Source organism: Rhagoletis zephyria, unplaced genomic scaffold (genome assembly GCF_001687245.7).
Source record: "Rhagoletis zephyria isolate East Lansing unplaced genomic scaffold, Rhagoletis_zephyria_1.1 Rzeph_scaffold_02148, whole genome shotgun sequence".
Classification (NCBI taxonomy): domain Eukaryota; kingdom Metazoa; phylum Arthropoda; class Insecta; order Diptera; family Tephritidae; genus Rhagoletis; species Rhagoletis zephyria.
In genome coordinates, this window is record NW_016159232.1 from 34291 (window position 1) to 40379 (window position 6089).

The window sequence follows — 6089 nt, forward strand, 5'->3', positions numbered from 1 at the left end:
TTTTTTTAACTCTTACATAACCAAAGGTTTTATAACTCCAAGTATTTTTCTGTTTTAACACAAAACCCCTCCCCTCACCACCCCCGGCGTCAGTTGGCACAGAGGAGAAACGACTGGCATGCTGTGCTGAACTCGGCCAAAATCGCTTAGGCGGTTACAGCGCCAAAAAAGAAAAAAAGAAAGTGTACAAAATAAACGCAAATTAAATGAGTTTGTACAACATGGCCAATTATGTAGCGATAAGTTGTACAACTTCATTTTTTGATCTTTCATACAACCAAGACATAAATTCATTCAACAGGCCCACAAACGGTGCAATCTAGAGCGAAAAAACACCAAGTTGAACCAACGGTCGCTACCTCTATGGCTTTCTTTAAGAAATATCGGGCGAAAATTTCAACTGCTCCTGTAACACTACCTTATATAAGTTGGCCTTGCTATCATCCTCACATATGTTCATCAGAGTATACCAACGAAGGACGAGTTAATACAAGGAAATAGCGAGAGGACAAAACTACTCTAGAAAATTACACGCACAATGTCAAACATGAAGAAATGTACAACATACACATAATTTTTGACAATCAGTACAGTTCGCATTTATATCAACGAGCAGCTTATTAGATTAGTTTTCGTTTGTACTACATATCGTCGCCTGGGTAAAAGATTATTGTAAGCGCCATTTTGACGATTTTTAGTTCTAGATGCAGCTATATATTTTGAAATAAGGTCATTCGATTGCTGTTATCGCTTTTTATATATCTCCTTTAGTTTCCGTGATACTGACTATAATTTTTTCGATAATTTAGTAAAAATTCATTTAATGATGCAGTCATATTATACTAGTCAATATCTTAGAAATGGTGTTCTTCAATTTTGTATATCTCCTTTAGTTTCCGAGATATTGAGTAAAAAGTGTCGTTAATTTAGTAGGAATATTGATCTCATTTTGTCGTATTTCATACAAAGTGGCTGCCAAATTGTGGACAAATGACGCTTACGACAAAATTTAACTAAAGACAATCCTTCATAAACTGAAAACTAATGAATAATAAACATTTAAAATAAAATAATTTAAGAGTTTTCTGAACTCGTAACATTTTCAGAGACTTTGGAGAAAATCTATCTTCACATTTTTGAGAAATTGTATTTCAAACTTCAATCGCGATTTCCCACAACCTACCGAAATTAACATACGACAATCTTTTACCCAGGCGACGGTATGTGCATATATACATGTACACAAACATATGTGCATACACAAACATATGTACATACATACAAATATATGTACAACCATTCAAACATATGTACATACATGAAATCATTGCTGTCCATAAGTACATACATATGCCCATCAGTACATCAACGAAGCCCGTTTGCTTCATCATAAATATATCCATACAAACATATGTACACATGTACGAATGGATGTACCCTGAAGGAAAGATTGGTCCAATCGCTCGAAAAATATAGTCGTAGGTATAGTAGTTTGGTATCTAGACCAAAGATAGTAAAAAAATATAAAGCAATGTAATGTAAAACAGGTGAATTGTACTAAAAGTGGTCCGAATGTAATGCATAAGGTATAAGTTTTGATCTAAAACTGGTTACAATATCATGCAATAGCGGACGACGGGTACAATTAACGACTTGCTGATATGTAGGCACTTAGTCACCAAATTTTCATATGCGACGTTGGCATGCGGAGAGTGTATCCACTTAGAAAATCTGAGAACTTCGGAATTGGTTACAATGTAATGCAGAAGCGGACAATTGGTCTGAGCCTAGGACATTCAATGTTAAATGTAAATAGAATTTTACATGTTGTTGGACCAAACTTTGGACTAGTTACAATCACTTGCAGTCTAGTTTGTGGTATGCTCTAAGTCTATTCCGAGATCATACAGGGTAGTTACGCGAAGCACGCTTCCATCATTTATACATATATTGCTTGGTAGCGGCAGAGCTGAAATGCGCAATGAGTTCGTTCATACATACATATATATCTATACATACATACGTGCATTCAAACATACATATGTATATACATATGTAGGTACCCGTACCCGTCGTGCGTCGCTTTATTTCTTTTTCCCCTTCCCTATACTACCTATATCTTCCTTCTCACTCATGTAACGTTTTCAGATTTAAAAATTTCACTCTCCATTTTTGCGATACCGCCGCCTAAGAAGTTTCACTTCAAAAAAAATTATTGTAATAGTTTCACGTGGTCCAAAGTTATGTATTCCGACGAATTGATAAGCTCCTCTTTTTTGAAGTCGGCTAAAATGTTTGATTTCTTTTAATCTTATGTAAATAAAGTGCAGTTTATGAATTTTAAAACGTTTATTTATTTATTACATACTGTACATAAAACTTGCATAAATGTATTTTAAAGAGCGTAGTATCTGAAGCGAATTTTCAGTATTTTCTGGTGATATATCTTTAGAAATATAAACCCTCCCCCCTAAAATATATTCCTGGAGGTGCCCTTGTGCGTAGGCGGCCTTCGGCCGCGCTTAGGGTTTATAACCCTTACTAAGTAGAATTATCCTTTCTGTGTTGCCAGAAAAGGGGCGGAAGTATTTTAAGCGTCTTTTTTCGTAAAATTTTGTTTGTGCGTCTTTTTTCGCCGTCAAAACATTAGCGCGAATTTACTCATGTCTAGTGACGATAACCTTTAGCACATAAGCATGGTAAGATTTATTTAGACCCTAAGATCACAAAATGTAATGATTATCAAAGAATATCTAAATGTAAAAATTATATACGTAAATTTATTTGTAAATCAGAACCCTCTGACAATTGCACTATAAAAATATGAAAAGACAAATCAGCCCAATGCGAAACAGACCATGAGAATAACGCTCCACTCCGCATCCTAGATAATGGACACATCTTGACAGATTACCAGCATACTTGGAACAACATGCATATATCAGGCCCTAAACTGATACACTTTAAGGAATCCACAAACATCGATAACATCACATATTACAACCATCAACAACAACTCTGAGAAAACATACTCAATCAACATAGCGAAAAACTCCGTATCCTTTCCTCAAACTCAAAATACAAATTCAGCAACATCCAAGAACTTTCAACATTTTTGATACCTGTCGAAGAAAACCCAGTACAGTTTACGATCTTCATCATAATAGGATTCCATAATTTAGTAATCATCAATTATGGTATCCCTGCAGTGAAACCCCAAACTAGTTAGGAAAAATACTAGTTTACAACTAGAACTTCCGGACTGAAACCGAAATAGGTCGAAAGTGATCAGACTTGTAGCAAGACCAAAAGGATTTATTCATGCCCTGTTTTAATTGACTTCGACAGTTTAATACAATAGAGTACACAAAATATTATAAATTTTATTTGAGTATATTGTAAACCGTTAAAGCGAGTACGTACTCGCAATTTTACCATTCCTGTTAAATTATGATTAATATTCATAATGATTATTAATTAAACCATGTTTTTTTTTGGATAGCCGTTTAATGGTTAAATACCGACATTAGCACCTTCTTAATGATTAATAATTAATTACTTAAACAAAATATTTAAATTAGTTCGTTAATTATAATTACATCATTATATTGTTATTTTTATCATTTTCAATTATTTTTGACTTTTTTTTTTAATTACACGATTAATATAATTATTTGATTAATTTCAATTATCAATCAACAAGCCAAAGTATAGACAAATATTAAGAATATTTAATAACTGCTTGAATTATTTATTTATTTTATTCTTATCCAAATCTCAAATTTTAAACACTAATTATTTCTTTTAATTTTATTTTTATTTTTTTTTTAGTTCACTCAAAAATTAACTAAGGTATTCTTTTTATTTTTAACTAAAATATTTTTTTTCCATATTCAATATTATTAAAAAAGATAAAAATGTAGTATTTATTGTACCTGAAAGCTTTTACTTTCGAAAGTTTGAAATATTTATGTATTTATTTTTCCTTTTAATTAATACTCGAAAAATTTAACACTACATAAATATGTGTAATGTATTAAAGTGTACTTAATCAAAAGTTTTTTATTGTATATTCATGCATTTATTTTATTTTTTGACTTCCAAAGTAGTCATTTTGGTCTATAATTATACTAGGTTTTTTCTGTCTATTTTGAACTAGTATGAGACTGGTATATTTCTGACTGAAATCTGACAATTGCCATCTCGTAGGAAATCCCCGTGTTAAAAATACAAGTTGATTGCATGGAAAAAAGATAGTTGGCTGACTAGTTGGGCATGCGGTTCATACTAGTTGTGAGGTAGTTTACAACTAGTACATTTGACCACAGGGATAGTACACCTCTGCGAAAATAACATAATAGGGGTATTCTCGAAGTATTGCACGATGCACGTATTGCACGAAATGCAAAAATACTATCCCAAATTTCGAAGAGTACGAGAGCACCCCATTGCAAAGTGGTAGAATGCATGCGTAGCAAGCAGCGAAATTATGTATCAAATACAATAACAAGAGACAGCAGAAAAAAATGAAGTGAGCGAGATGAGAGGAATGAGAGAAATATGTAGCAATTCCAACAACAAAACAACTAGCACAGGGTCGCATATATCTTGCTATGCTATTTTGCAAAATATATACATGGGTTTCGACGTTGCATATTTTGCAGCGATAGGAAATGTCGTTTCCCATGTATTTTGTTGTTGTGTGTTTGCAAGTTATGCAATCCATGCAATCCGTGCTACGTGCAATGGCTTTGCAAGATTTGGAGAATACCCCTAATGCTTCACAGACAAAGGCGACTTAACGAAATATACGCAATCGAAATTAACCGTCGTCAATAGACGCAAGTAGTAGCAGTGTAGCGAGGACGCTTCGTTTTAAGAAGGAGGGGAGTTAACGGCATAGCCTCACTTTCTACCAGTTCCTCTAATCACTTCAGGTCACGTACACCGTGGGAAGCGTTTTTCATGTAAACAACATCAAAACAATAGAACTTGTTTTGACATACATTATCGCGAACTGCAACGGACAAACACTGGAATAGTAGAAATGCACTATCACTATAACAAACAATGACCAACCCAAATAGATATCTACACTCGTAAACAATAAACAACTGGCAACGGAATAATCCACTGCGATGACAACCGCCGCAGCTAATAGTATAAATAGCACTAAGTTTTATGTAACAAACCAGTCTTAAGAAAATCAATAATGAGCACGCATTTCGGCGTAGCAATAAAATATATATTTTTTTTACTCATATCGTGTAAACGATATTAACTCGCCCGCGCACCTGGAACAAACGGTACACTCCGGATCAAACATGCGTCGCGAGCACGCACACCTATCATGTCCGGATTAGGTACACACGCTCATCGGTGCACCCTAACCTGGTGGAGCGAATGATACTAAGAGTGGACTTCATGGCAAAACGTGGCATCTTCGTTACACTAGACGGTCTGCCGCTAACTCCCGCTCCACCGCCGAAGTCAGGATTTACCCCCACTCTGAGCCAGGAACTAGCAGCCTTCTTGGAGCACCACAAAACATTATTTTCTAAGGCCGAGGATTTTTCGGCTACCTTTTAACGTGTTCTCTACTCCATACTCGGACCAGAACTGCACCAAAGGTATTCCCGTACCTTGATGATATCATCGTACTTAGCGACACCTTCACCGAACATATGACCTAATTCCACGAAGCCTTCAAGAGACTTTAGAGACACAGGATGAATGTACGTTGCGAAAAATGCAGCCTCGTCGAACAAAAGTTACTTTGCCTGATCCACATTGTAAGCTCTGTGGGTATAACGCATTCGAATATCTGAAGGAGCAACTAACCTTTGCACCTATATTCTGCTGTCCCGAATTTGTCCGACCAATATTCCTGCAGACCGATGCTAGCGGCTGAGCGTAATTCTATTCAACCGCCACTCCGACCAGGAGAAAGTCGTAGCGTATGCCATTAAAACCCTCTCCGACTAACAAAACGTTACTCTGCTGCCGAACAAGAGCGCCTGGCAGCCTTACGGGGAATCCAAAAAAAATAGGTCTTAGTTGGAAGGACATCGGCACACCATAATCATCGA

At 35.6% G+C, this 6089-nt stretch overlaps 1 pseudogene; it reads left to right on the forward strand.

Moving 5' to 3' along the window:
- Positions 1-4895, forward strand: part of LOC108366111 (uncharacterized) — a 20105-nt pseudogene extending 15210 nt beyond the window's left edge.
- Positions 4896-6089: the final 1194 nt, after the last annotated feature.